This window comes from Leopardus geoffroyi, chromosome A1, assembly GCF_018350155.1.
Source record: "Leopardus geoffroyi isolate Oge1 chromosome A1, O.geoffroyi_Oge1_pat1.0, whole genome shotgun sequence".
Classification (NCBI taxonomy): domain Eukaryota; kingdom Metazoa; phylum Chordata; class Mammalia; order Carnivora; family Felidae; genus Leopardus; species Leopardus geoffroyi.
Genome location: NC_059326.1, coordinates 27,050,259 through 27,064,849, shown reverse-complemented (window position 1 = coordinate 27,064,849; position 14,591 = coordinate 27,050,259). Strand labels below are relative to the sequence as shown.

Genomic DNA, 14,591 nt, shown 5'->3' with positions numbered 1-14,591 from the left:
GAACCTGACTCAGAGAGCCTGCTCCTAGTGAGAGCCTAAGCCCATGACCAAGATGGAGCCCTGGGGAGTACAGACAAACACACCACTAGGAGTGAGTGACTAGAAAAAAGCAATGGATGAGAAACCAAGGGCACAGTCAACATGGTGGCCCTCTGACACCACCATGAGACATCTTAAAGGCAACTCCAGGGGCTGGAGGCAGAAGCTGCACGGATGCCAATGTAATGTACCTGTTACGGGAAATGGTGAGGAACTGAGCAGACAAAACTAAGGTGCATGTTGATACTCTTTACCCTCCATGGTCAAAACCATCTCTTTCCACTTATTTTTCTATATTCTTCCTTCACAGCTTGAGCCCAATGTTAAATGTCCTATTATCCTCACATGACACCCGAAACCCTGCACAAGCACACACTGTAACTCTCTTTGCAAAGCATTTTTCACATCTACTGTGTCATTTAATTTACGCTACGCCATGTGACGTAAGCACTTAAATAAATCCAGGCCCAAAGCGATTTATAGTCTTACACGAGAGAAAGAGCCTTCACGCAAACCCAGATCCTCTGACTTGGGATCCTGTGCTTCTACAATATGCTGCTAGTGTATTTCTGACTCTCTAACTCTATGTGCTGTAAATTTCATTAATCTAGACTTCACTGATTCAGAATTGGTGAGGCCATAAAACATCATCATGTGATACCCCACTTACTTGGAAATCTGGGATGTGCTATAAGAAGTATTGTGCCTACAATATTGGTACAGGATATTGGACGGGAAAGCTAGCGCCCTGAAAGTATAGCAAAAGAAAGCCTGCCTTTGTTTATCCCATCAGGGCCAACGTCACCAACTTAGCACCAACATGCAGTTAAAAAAAAAAAAAAAAAAAAAAAAAAAAAAGATGGATCTGCTAACTACAAATGATGTAATTCTGTGTTTGTGGCTCATCAATGTTAAAAATTTCAAAAACATCCCCCACGTCTAAGCAGGATGATCTTAAAGTAATCGTACTGAGTCTATAGGCTAAAAGAAAAACCAACCACCCTCACATGCTTTTGTCAAGTACCTTTATCATGTCTTATATTACCCTGTAGTTCAACTTTTCTCTTAATTTGTATCTGCCTCTCCTGAAAGAGTCCGGCATAAAGCTGGTTTTTATTTTTTTATTTTTTTTTTTAATTTTTTTTTCAACATTTATTTATTTTTGGGACAGAGAGAGACAGAGCATGAATGGGGGAGGGGCAGAGAGAGAGGGAGACACAGAATCGGAAACAGGCTCCAGGCTCCGAGCCATCAGCCCAGAGCCCGACGCGGGGCTCAAACTCACGGACCGCGAGATCGTGACCTGGCTGAAGTCGGATGCTTAACCGACTGCGCCACCCAGGCGCCCCTAAAGCTGGTTTTTAAATATGTGTTGAATGGAGGCGTAGAAGGACACACAAGGGAAAGAATGCATGTGTCCCTCAGGCTACAGTCCATGTCGGGTGAAGAGTGAAATGCTACTTGAGTCAGACCCAGCTGACCAAGCCTGGGGCTTTGCAATCATGTACATCTAAATTCAAATCCTGCTATCTGCCAACTGTGACACTGTGAGCAAATTAACTCCTCTCTTGATTCTAAGCTTCCTCATGAGCAAGACGGACAGAACCCTGGGCACCATGCAGAAGTGGCAAGAGAGTTAAATGAAGTCACGGATTGGGCACACTGCCAAGGCCGCCTGCAGTTTTGTTATTCTCCCCGCCTCCCTCTGGCCCACATTTAGCGTGACCCCTTGCACACCAACCTTCATAATAGTGCTTCCATATACAAAACCCCCTTGTAAAGCTAATGGCTAAACATCAACTTCTGTTACAATGGTGGCCACTTTCCCTTCCGTGAACATCAAATTTATCCATTCGTGATCTAGAGATAAGTTGTGCATGGCTGGTGTTCAACAAATTTTAATGCCTTTTGAGTAAATGTCCCAGGGAAGTGAAGCTCCCCCTTTTATACACCAATACCCCATATTTGAAAGCTTTCCAAAATATATTGTGCCCTTTATCACTTTGCTAAAATAACAGGTTGAAAGAACTTTAACCTTTTTTTTTTTTTTTTTGACTCAGGGTTATCAACACAAACTTAAGACACAGCATTGGAATGAAAAGTTATAATTTTTCAGAGGCTTTTTAAGTCAGTACATTTGCTCATACTAAATATTGTCAGATTCCTACACTGTGATCATTCCTTTCATTTCTTCCTGTGGTCAGCAGCTTCATATCCTGGAAGGCATGAGACACCGTGGAATTTACAAAACAAAGTCCTTGTCATCTTCAGAGTTCATGAGGATCATTCTCATCTGTGGCTTCATGAGCACATGTTTAGTAAGAGCTGCAAGGAAGACCCATATACTTCCTAGTCCAAGAATTCATGTTTCTATCTCTAATGTCTTACACGTTATAAGGTACTCAACGAATAGTTATACAGCGCATTAATAGAGTTAACACTACACAACCTATGTAATTACTGTTTTCTATTTGAGACTTTGTTCTACTCCACAGCTAGGGCCCTTATTCATTTGGGGCTGTACTTTTTTATCTGCAAAATAAGGCAACTGGGTTAAATTATCCTTAAGGTTATTTCCAACATTAGCCCCCCCACCCATGACCCTATCCTTCTAGGCACATATATATGTTCCATACGATAGAATTGCTGGAAATCTGACCACCAGATGAGTGAGGCACTCGAGGACATAGTGAATCCCTGCAATCCAGAGCCCTGGTACGAAAGCACTATCCTTGTACCATGTCAGCAAATACAGAAAGAAGTAGCTCTCCTACTCATTTCTCCCACCATTAACATCATATATAGGAGTAGAAATATTGGCCTTGGAATGTAAACATATTGATTTTGTGTGTGCGTCAAATGTTCATAAGTGGAAAACCAAGTATTTTTTCAAAAGAAGTCAACTGCATCCAGGCAAATAAAACCTTAATGGAAAAATTTTTTCTAATAACTATCATCTAGTGCGTTCGTTGACTCCTTGTTCCAAGCTATTTCTTCAAACACCACTTCGCTCATATATTAACTTATCAGCTACGTTTGCTTAAATAGTACCACAGTTTCACTGTCTACACATAAATTCAATTCGACCTCCTTAAGCTACAGCCTAACTTTCTCCCTTAAAACCAAAATTTCTTTTTTTTTTTTTCCAACGTTTATTTATTTTTGGGACAGAGAGAGACAGAGCATGAACGGGGAAGGGGCAGAGAGAGAGAGGGAGACACAGAATCGGAAACAGGCTCCAGGCTCTGAGCCATCAGCCCAGAGCGCGACGCGGGGCTCGAACTCACGGACCGCGAGATCGTGACCTGGCTGAAGTCGGACGCTTAACCGACTGCGCCACCCAGGCGCCCCTAAAACCAAAATTTCTAAACGAAACGAGTTCCTGAGTTTCACACAGAAAGGAAGTAGATGGTTTCAAATAACAAGTCAAACATTTGTCCACGAACATGGTTGGGAGGTCATCACAAACGCCGCTTCTCCAGAGGCCTGAGGTGGGGAAGCCTTGGGCGACTTTCTCTTCCAGGTGGATGGTGTTCCTTTAATTCGATTCTACATGAATTCAAGGTATACTTCCTTAAGCATGCCAAATTCTCAAGAGAATACAAAAAAGTGAATAGAATATATCATCTCTGCCTCAGAGGAGATGCGGCCAGGCTGAGCACATAAGAGCAGTAACACTGGAAAAGGATGGCCGAGGACAGAATCCCAACTTTTCCATAATTAGCTGTGAAACTTGGGCAAGTGACTTTACCTTTCTGATGCAGTGTCTATATCAGCATAATGCTGGTGAGAGCAGGTCTGACCTCACAGTGTTGTGCTGGGGATTACAGAAGCCATTATGCCCAAGGCATTAAGAACAGTTCCTGGCACACAGTGAGCACTCAAGGTCAGTATCATCACTGTGATTGTTATAATTGTCATCACTATGAATGTACAATCCAGTTGTTAAAAATTTTCATTTTTTATTTAATAAAATCAAAGCTATAACAGATCCTAGGAAATGAAAAGAGGAAAAATGGGGAAAAAAAAAACCCTTTTCCAACAAGTTCCATCATTGTCCTCCTGTCTTCCTGACAAATGCTAACTATATCTACTCCTCAGAGAGATGTAAAGATGGCAGTGAGTGAGGGAGTGGATAAAGACATAAAGAAACATGATAAAGAGGAGAGGAGAGAAAAAGAAAGGGTACATATGGAGGAGCATTTCTGAGTTCTTTAAAGCTGCCAGATAGGAGTTGAACTGGAGAGAGAGAGAGAGAGAGAGAGAGAGAGAGAGAGAGAAGAAGAAGAAGAAGAAGAAGAAGAAGAAGAAGAAGAAGAAGAAGGAGGAGGAGGAGGAGGAGGAGGAGGAGGATGAGGAGGAGGATGAGGAGGAGGAGGAGGAGGAGGTCATTTGCTCAGCCTTGCCTGGACTCTCTCCCTTCTCTGCTCAGAAAATCCTTCCTCGAGGGGCGCCTGGGTGGCGCAGTCGGTTAAGCGTCCGACTTCAGCCAGGTCACGATCTCACGGTCCGTGAGTTCGAGCCCCGCGTCGGGCTCTGGGCTGATGGCTCAGAGCCTGGAGCCTGTTTCCGATTCTGTGTCTCCCTCTCTCTCCGCCCCTCCCCTGTTCATGCTCTGTCTCTCTCTGTCCCAAAAATAAATAAATGTTGAAAAAAAAAAAATTAAAAAAAAAAAAAAAAAAAGAAAATCCTTCCTCGGGCATTGAGCTACCTCACTTAGCTTTTCCTTACCATTTCCATGTGTTTCTTTCCACCGTTTACTCTGTTTCACAGAACATTATATGTATTAAGGACTTTAGAAGTCACCTCATCCAACCCTCTTATTTTATACATAAGAAAAGCTTAGGGCCAATATGACAAAGTCATTGTCCCTGGTGGTACAACTCCAGAGGGGCACACAATTAAAACTGGGCTCCTTGTGCCCTAGGCCTGGGCTGTCTCCCTTAGGACAACAAAAGGAGTACATTTACCAAAAAGGAGACTGGCTGGCTCTTGTCCCACTTGGCAGATACATAAATGTTTATCTTGGGAGGAAAATCTTGAGTAATATTTTTAAATGAATTAACAAGAATGGTACTGTTTTTAATTCAATAGACATGTTTTATTATTAACTTCATTGCCTGCTAAGCCTGAAATTAGGTTTTTCTATGCTTGGGCAGGTCCTGCCTAACCAATAACAGGACAATCAGATTTCAATTAAACAGATATTCCCACTTGGGCCATACACATAAACACACACACACACACACACACACACACACACACATGCACACAACCAAGAGGCACTTAATCAAAACAAACTTTGAGCCCATTCTGGTCACTCTCCTGGCCTATGTTTAGGAGAAGGAGATATCAAATATTACAAGATAAGACTCTGCTAGTACAAAAATTTTAAATCAGTTGTCTTCCAAAAGAGGAACACATTTCTTGCTATTTCTCCATTTACTATTTCTAATCCAGCAACAAAAGGCAGCCTAACCACAGCCTTTAACACACTTTTTATTTCTGGCTTCTGAATGTCTTCAGTATGGGTTTGCCCAAATCAGGCCAATAGTCTCTTACATGTTCAATTTCTTTAATCCCAGCTTTCCCCTCTACAATGGAAGACTGAAGCTCTAAAACCAGAGTCTTTCCATACATACTTTCCATACATACATACTTTAATAACATACTTAAAAACAGATACCACATATATTTTCCTGTTTTTTTTTTTTTTTTTTTTTTATCTCAAATCTTTAAGTATCTGGCTAAGAGAAACCCTTTGAAACAAGAAAAAAAAAAAAACCCTAGTTACCCTCTTCTCCCTTGTCTTTCCCTACTATCTGATGGGTAGAATCTCCTCTTTCATTTGCTTCACTGCGTGGGGTTTCAAACATAGGACGTCACCGTGATTAAGGGAAAGATTCAGGCATTCTTTTAACAGCTGCATCGACTACAGGGACATCTGACTGTGGGCCTCTAAAAGCAACTCAGCTCTGCTGTGTAAATAGGTGTTTACCTTGAGTAGAACAGACTCACATAAGGCTGATTTATTAGCACTGTTTGGTAAGTATTATTTATACAAATCCATACCCTACTACTATTATGGGTTTTGTTTTTCTTTTCTCTTGATGTTTCCTTCACAGAAGACATAGGCTGGCCACCATGGGGTGGCAGCAGTTGTGGCTGCCACCTCACTCATATGAAATTCAACAACAGGAAAACAGAACCCAGCATTACAAAAACAATCGCAAAAACCAAACATTCACGCTCAAGAAGAACTGAACCAAGATTTGAAAGTTTCCAAGGACAGAGGAAAAAAAAAAAGTTGCCGCATCCTCCTACCCTGTATGCCAACGAGCAGTGGCCATTTAGTCTCTCCAGATGCCTCTCAAAAAAAGGAATGCACCAATGTAGCAGGAGCTGAGATCCTGGGGGAGCCAATTAGATTTAAGCCGCTTTCAAAAATCTGTAAGAAAAAAAAAATGGAATTAGAAAAGAAACGTGGCACTTGAAATGACATTTTATGTGTTTTGCTTAGGGCCTGTGGAATACTACTCATATAATGACTCGTTGTCACGCTTATAAAATAAACCTTGGGTTTTTAATATAATTGAATAAAGTCATTAGCTGGTGAAACAAACCTAGCTTCAGAGGAAGAATGTGGCACATCAAATCTAATAGGTACCTCATCCTTCAACTTTGGAATTATCGACCAAAACATGACAAATTAGGCTAAGGTCAATGGCAGATAACTGCAGAGAAACTCCTCCAATGGCTGCCTGTGTATTCCTCTGAGGCTCCTGCAATTGTCTAGCAAAGCGAGGGTAGGGGGAGACCTGCAAGAAAGCCAGAATTTTCAGATTCCATGCCCTGCCCCCAGGACAAGCTCTATGGCCTTTTGATAACCTGTGGCAAGAGAAGATGGGACTAGGGAAGAGAAGCTCTCAGAAAAATTGTGCCTCCGCAGTTGCAGAAGGTATCTGGAGAGACTGAACAGTCACTGCCAGTAGGCGTGCAGGGTAGGAAGATGCGGCAATGTTTTTCTTCCTTAGAAACTCGCAAATCTTGTTTCAACTCTTCCCAGTGTTAAGCTTTTGATTTTTACAATTGTTTTTGTAATGTTGGGTTCTGCTCAGTTGGGTTTCAGCTGTTGGTGGAAACATAAGACCTGGTGTCCCCGACTCCCGGATCTCTCCACAGCTCACTATACTAATCTGGTGGCTATTTATGAATCAGGCATAACCTTTCTTAATTAGATATATAGCAGGTGTGTCAAAGACAACAGAATCAGGCAAAAAGACAGTAAGACCTTAAAATAACCAACTTCAGTTGGGTTTCTGGGATGGTTTCTCTTTATTTAAGGATGAAGTAGCCACAGATCCATCTCCAAACATGATTTTGTAAAAGCAAACAGACTCTACCCTTGAGAACTTCATTCACTCCTTTACTTTTTTTTTTTAATGTTTATTTATTTTTGACAGAGAGAGAGAGAGAGAGACAGACAGAGCATGAGCGGGGGAGGGGCAGAGAGAGAGGGAGACACAGAATCCGAAGCAGGCTCCAGGCTCTGAGCTGTCATTACAGAGCCTGATGCAGGGCTCGAACTCACAGACTGTGAGATCATGACCAGAGCCAAAGTTGGACGCTCACCCGACTGAGCCACCCAGGCGCCCCTCCTTTACTTTTTTAATACAGCATCAAAGTAATTGGGTCTAAGAAGCCCACAAAGAGGTAAAAGGAAACATGCCCTCTTGAAAAACATTCCAGGGCTACTGGGCAAACATATGCTTTTGTTCTATGATGTGGTAGACTGTTTCAATTACATCACCTCAATTCTCCTTCTAGAAGGGATGCTTATCTCATTGTCTCTGGTGACAAATAGGGGTTCCGCACCTAGTCTGTGTCAAGCACTGAACCACATGTCAGGAGGGACAACAGGAGAAAAGAACTCCTATTCCGTCTCCACAGAAACTACACTCAAAGCTAATGAAGACGTACATATCTCTTGGACATTAACCTTAGCAACATTTTTTGGGATACATCTTCTCAGGGAGACAAAAATGGAAATAAACCATTGGGACTACATCAAACTAAAAAGTGAAGGAAACCATCAACAACACAAAAAGACAACCTACTGAATGGTAGAAGATATTTTCAAATGGTAAATCCAATAAAGGGTTGATATTCCAAAGATATAAAGACCTCATACAACTCAACACAAAAACAAACAATCCAATTAAAAAATAGGCAAAGGACCTGAATGGACATTTTTCCAAATAAGACATACAGATGGCCAACTGTATGTCTTGAGAAGATGCTCAACATCACTAATCATCAGGGCAATGCAAGTTGAAACCACAATAAGACACAATCCCACACCAGTAAGAATGGCTTGTATCAAAAAGAAATAAGTGTTGGTGAGTATATGGAGAAAAGGAACCCTCCTGTGCACTATTGGTGAGATGTAAACTGGTACTATAGAGAACAGTGTGGACCTCCCCCCGCCACCAAAAACAATAAAAATAGAACTACCATATGATCCAGAAATTCCACTTCTGAGTATTTACCCAAAGAGAAGAAACACACTAATTTGAAAAGATATATGCACCCCTGTGTTTACTGCAGCATTGTTTACAGTAGCTGAGGTACAGAAGCAACCTAAGGGGCCACTGATAGATGAATGGATAAAGAAGATGTGTTAGATACATACAATGGAATATTAACCATAGTAAAGAATGAAATCTTGCATTATGTGACAATGTGGATGGACATAGTGCATATTATTCTACATTAAGTCAGAGAGAGAAAGACAAATACTATATGATTTCGCTTAGATATGAAATCTAAAAAAATAAACAGAAAACAGAAACAGACCCATAAATACAAAGAACAAATTGGCGGTTCCCAGATGGAAAGAGGTTAGGTGAATGGGCAAAAGAGGTAAGGAGGCTTAAGAGGTACAAACTTCCAGTTACAAGATAAATAAGTCACGGGGATCAAAAGTACAACACAGGTAATATAGTCAATAATACTGTAATAAGGTTGAATAGTGACAGAAGGTGACTATACTTATCACGTTGAGCAATGAATAACATATAGAATTTTTGAACCACTGTGTCATACACCTGAAACCAATATAACATTGCATGTCAACTGTACTTCAATAAAAAAAAAAAAAAGGTACATGTCTGTGTGTCTGTGCAAGAAGCAGCTCACATTTCAAAGCCCATCTTTTTCAAGTTCCACCTTAAATACAGCCTATTCCATGAGATTGTTCTGATGTCCTAACCAGAAATAACATCTCCCTTACCTAAGCTCCTGTACCTTTTTCAATTTTGTATTTTAGCAGTTTATATACCTGTCTTATTGCCTCCCCCTTAAATTATTTGAACATTATTGTAATGACTGGCAAGAACAAAATATGTCAGTAAATGTCAAGTTCATGAATGTATGGTAGACACAGTATCTGAGTTACTGAGGAACCCAAGTGGTCAGGAAAGATTTCACCCAGCTATACTCAACAGCACACCAGAGTTGAATTATCAAAGAGAAGAAAGAGCATATCTATATTAAGTAAGAAAATAAGCAAAAGTCTGATGTCTTTGGATATCTCCTAACACAGACATTTAAAATGTAGCAGGTTCCGATGACCCTCTGATTGGCCATGAAGGGCAATCAGAGTCCTTTGAAGATGGGATCATCAATCCCAGGATAGCACTAATCCATACCAGTGACTGGGGAATAATAATGTCTTTGTTTTTGAAGGCCAGGAACTCCTTTGAGAACCTTCACCCTGCAGAGAGCAGGTAATCTTCAGAAACAATTGAATTCCCATGTTTACATTTACCACACTGAATGGTATGACCTCTTTGGAGAGTAGGAAGGATTAAGAACTTAATTAAACCAATGCTTTGTTATGCACAACAACTTCAGCCAATCACAGTAACCAGCTTTGTCTATGAACTTTGGAACAGTATTTTCCCTGGATAATTACAAAATGGGAACACATATATGGTATCAGCCAGATCAAAGCATTTCATGATCGTCACTAAATAGTATCAATATAAATATTTGAGCTTTGGAATGGTTTTCAAAGAAATCGCATTTAGAATGTCTCTTTAGAGCTGACAGTCTTTGAAATTACTGTTCCTTAAGCACTTACTTTCTTTTTGGCCTCATTGTGTACATCATGCTGCTCTTCCCCAATTTCCCAGGATCCCCAAGGTCATTCTCTACGGTGTTTGCTTTAAACTCAGCTTGGTGCCCAGATTCTGCTTTCAAACTCACTTGGATGACCCTTTCCCACACTGGGTCTCTTCATACTTCCCGACATCCAGATCTAGTTGATCTGCATTTTCTTCAAAAAGTTTCACTTCCCAGTAACTGCAATCTGCTTCTTGCATAGTTTCCTTGCCATTCCCCTGGGTAGGTCGCTGCCCAGAAGGCAGAGAGGAGGAGCGTTTTGATGCTAATGAGGCCTCTGTGCGGGACTCACAGCTAATGGTGAGGAGCCCAGTATGGTAGTTCTCTGGGGAGCCCAGGTGAATGCAAGTGTAAGGGCACAGCTGAGAGTCATTTAAGCACCTTGCCGTTAGCCTAAAACAGGTATTCCAACATCTGAGCAGTGACCTGTAAATGGCTTACATAATGAAGAAATGAGTCAGTGTACTTGGCAATTCAGACCTGAACTACATAAGGTATTAATTCAAAAGGAAATCTGAGAAGAGGACTGTTCAATGGTGACACATGGTTTTTTTTTTTTGAGGTGCGGGTAGTGGAATAAGGGTTAATGCATTATGGGCATCCATATCCTTCTGCTGTTTTTCGTCGTTGTGAACTTCTAGAGGACTCATAAGCCCACTTTGAGCCCAGCTAGCCTTGCCTCCTGGGCATTCCAGGGAAAGAGAGCATGCCCATTACTTGTCCCATTAGCCCTCCTCCAGAATTGAAGAAACCTGCTGCAGCCTTTTAGAAGATGCAGGGGAAAAAACCATCACATGTTTTTTAACACTGAGAAATCTCCCAAAATAAGTGAAGTGTCAGCCAACATACACCAACCAAGGAATCAAAAGTCATGTATGAGACCTTAGGGTAATCTTTCAGATGGTCCGAATGACAAAGGAAAAGTGTCTGACACCCTAACCAGAGAAGACACAACGGGCAAGGCTTACCTTTTCAGACCTAATGACAAACCTTTAAGGAGTTCTTAGGATACACCAGGAATTTATTTGTATTATCTCATTTAATCCTCATTACAATCATTTAAGTTAGACGGTAGTATTAATATTCTCATTTTGGGGGGTGCCTGGGTGGCTGAGTCAGTTAAGCGTCTGACTTCGGCTCAAGTCATGATCTTGCGGTTAGTGAGTTCGAATCCCATGAGTCTATGCTGTCTATGCTGACAGCTCAGAGCCTGGAGCCTGCTTTGGATTCTGTGTGTCCCTCTCTCTCTGCCCCTCCCCTACTCGTGCTCTGTCTCTCAAAAAGAAATAGAAACGTTACAAAAATATTCTCATTTTTAAGATGGAGAAATTGAGGCTTAGCAAGCTTAGTTAAGTAAATCATCCAAGTCTCCCCAATTAATAAGTAGCAGAGATGGGATGTGAATACATGCTAGCAATTACTAGTAGTATCAGTGGCAAGGGAGATTTTCTATCACGAGTAGGCTGTTTCTGAGAAATTTTGGAGGATGAAGGAAAAGAGTGAGCAGAAAAAAAAAAAAAAAAACAAAACAAGAGTTCCTCAACAACAACAGCAACAACGAGACTCTGACAAGAATTAAAAAAAGAAACCCGAGGAAAACACGAGATTTCTCCAACCACACTGTCAGTTCATTTCTCTGTTATCTGGCTTAATGAGGCAAAAGGAGAGTCTAAAGTTGAACCTAGTGAACACTTGCCCACAAAGACAGGGTTTGTTCGTAGCCAAGTGAGTCGTCTGCTAAAGTTACCCATGTAACCCATGTAGACTCAAGTCTGCTAAAGTAACCCATGTAACTACCCACGTAGACTCAAGCCTCACCTCACATGGTATCATTCTCACTCAAGTATGATCCGTCCCCATTTGCCTATTTCCAGCGGTCAACGCCCAGGAAATGAGTTTCCCAACTGTGTCTCCTCCTTGGGGAGCCTGGGGAGGGGTGGTGACATCATGGGAACAATATCTGTCTTCTCTTCTAGGACTCAGCTGAATGTGTCAAATAAACGCTACTGCTAATCCTGCAGCAATGAATGAATTATTCGAATGCCAAGCAAATGTATGTGGAAAACAGCATACTATCTCCATCCCAGCCCCAAAGAAAAGGGGGAAAGGTAGCAATGAGAAACTACTCAAGCGAAACTACACAAGGGAGGTGAGCTTTACTCACTCCCTTCACTCCTCACACACAAAAAGTGAACCCACATTTCCATTTTCATATTGCTGTAAACAGGTAAAAACAGAATTTGCTTCCTCCTCTGTGCTCTCATGCTCCTTTGTACAAATTGCTAAATTATAGTGCTTACCATATTGTCCTGTAATTATATTTTAAGTGTCTGCCTTCCCACTAATGTAATAGCTCCCTTTCTCCCCTGAATATTTGTATCCAATGCATCTGGTATCAGGCTAAACAAAAATTTGTTAAACAAATGAAAGACTGAATGGAACAATGAATGAATGACAGCTTGCTCAAAGGCTCTCTTTAACTAGGGCAAAAAGAAATGTTCTTTTTTCCTCTGTCTTTATGACTGAAGATAGTTGATACTGTCACACTTACACTGGGGGGTGAATCATGCCTGTTTGTAGTATTAGGTTTCTAGGATGTTCTGGCACTTAATGAATGTTTTCGGTGTGGCTGTGTGTGCGCGTGCGTGTGCATGTGCGTGTGTGTGTGTGTGTGTGTGTGTGTGTGTGTGTGTGTGTAGGCTCCTCTGCTCCTATATTCTATAGAATTAATCTCTCCCACCTTACACCTACCAAGCCTACATATCTCATAACTTACTCCCTTAATCACGGATTTTCTTTGAACTTAACTAATTCAATTAGAATTTTTTTTTAAAGGCATTCTTATTGTAAGTTGGACAGAGGAAAGGTCAGAAAACGTGACATATTCCAAGTTTGATGGATGTTGGATATTCAGCAGGACTTGATACAGACACAGCCCCTCCTCTTTCAGAATTTACAGTCAGTGGGAAGAAGAGAGATAAATAATAAGGTGAGTAAAGTATAGTGACTATAATACAGAGGAAGCAAAAGGTGTTATGAGAGCACATAAGAAGGAGATCAAACCCAGTCCGGAGATCAGGAAGGGTCTCCTAGACAAAGTATCTTTTAAGTTTCAGCCTGGGTGGGTAAATAAGACTTAACCAGGTAAAAGGGAAATTTGGCAAAGAGAAGTACCACAGGCAAGGAAGAACACAATGCAAGCAAAACACTTTTAAGAAGATAAGAATGGCTGGGGTTTAAGTGAGGGGGCAAGCCTGGGCCTCAGCTTACTTACTGTAAGAGCAATGGGAAGCCACTGAAAGATTTTAACCAAGGTGGTGATATTTGGGTCTGAGGTTAAGGAAAGAGACTTGGGTTATAGGTAAAGGCACACAGATTTGGGGGCTGTATCAGTAGAGTAGGTTAAGAGTAATAATAAGGATCTTCACCATTGTCCTTATGACTCTGGCTGTCATATGGAGAATGGATTATAAAAATGCGAGACTATGTCCATAGATAGACACTCTTTGGATGCCATTCTGATAGGTCACACGAGGATAGAAATGATAGTGAAAATGGAAAGAAGTAGATGGGTTCAAAAGAACATTAAGACAGAATTAATAGACTTTGCCAACTGACTAGACCCCGGTTGGCAAAGTTTTCTGTAAAGGGCCAGATCAACAAACCTTAGCCTTTGCTGGCCATACGGTTTCTACCACAACTACTCAACCCTGGTGTTTTGGTGAGAAAGGGGACATATGTAGGTAAATGAGCGTGACTTCATGCCAACAAAAATGTATTTATAAAAAACAGGCAAACAGGACAAATTTGGCCTGACTGAAGTTTGCCAACCCCTAGACTAACTGAGGGATGTAGCAGTAAGAGCAGTCAAAAATGGCTCCCAAGTATGTCACTTGGGTATCTGGTTGGCTAGGCCTGCTCTTTACAGAGGAAGGGACATTGGAAAAGGACTGGGGTCAGAGAGAGGGAGGTAGTGGCCAGGCTTTAGACAAGCTGAGTGTAAGAAATGTCCGGTAAACAGTCAGATGTTTGGATCTAGATTACGAAAATGACCTAGGCTATATGTAAAGATATATAGGTTTGGGAGTTGTCTTAGGGCAGACTAGATGTTGTTAGCAGACCACCCAAAATCCATGGATTTAGTAAGAAGTTTCTCCCATCGTGATACAAGGAACTCAGGTGGGGGGTGGGAAGACAGTCATTCCACTAGCCTGTCCAACAGCAGCATCCATCCCACTTAGCCAGAGGAAGGAGGTTCAGAGAGGAGCGCCTGTAGGGCTTTTTATCCCAAGTCTAAAAAGGGCATGCACCACGTCTACTCACATTCCCCTGGAGAGATCTTACTCACATGGCCACCCACCTACAAG

The 14,591-nt window shown here is 41.5% G+C and overlaps 1 protein-coding gene across 11 annotated transcripts in view; it reads right to left on the bottom strand.

Annotated features, from left to right (window-relative positions):
• Window positions 1–14,591, bottom strand: part of ENOX1 (ecto-NOX disulfide-thiol exchanger 1) — a 557,584-nt gene that overhangs the window by 450,449 nt on the left and 92,544 nt on the right. For all 11 annotated transcript variants that reach the window (XM_045477335.1, XM_045477409.1, XM_045477389.1 and 8 more), the window contains exon 2: window positions 6,364–6,487. The gene's annotated coding sequence lies outside the window, so the exon portion shown is untranslated. The remainder of the gene's footprint in view (window positions 1–6,363; window positions 6,488–14,591) is intronic.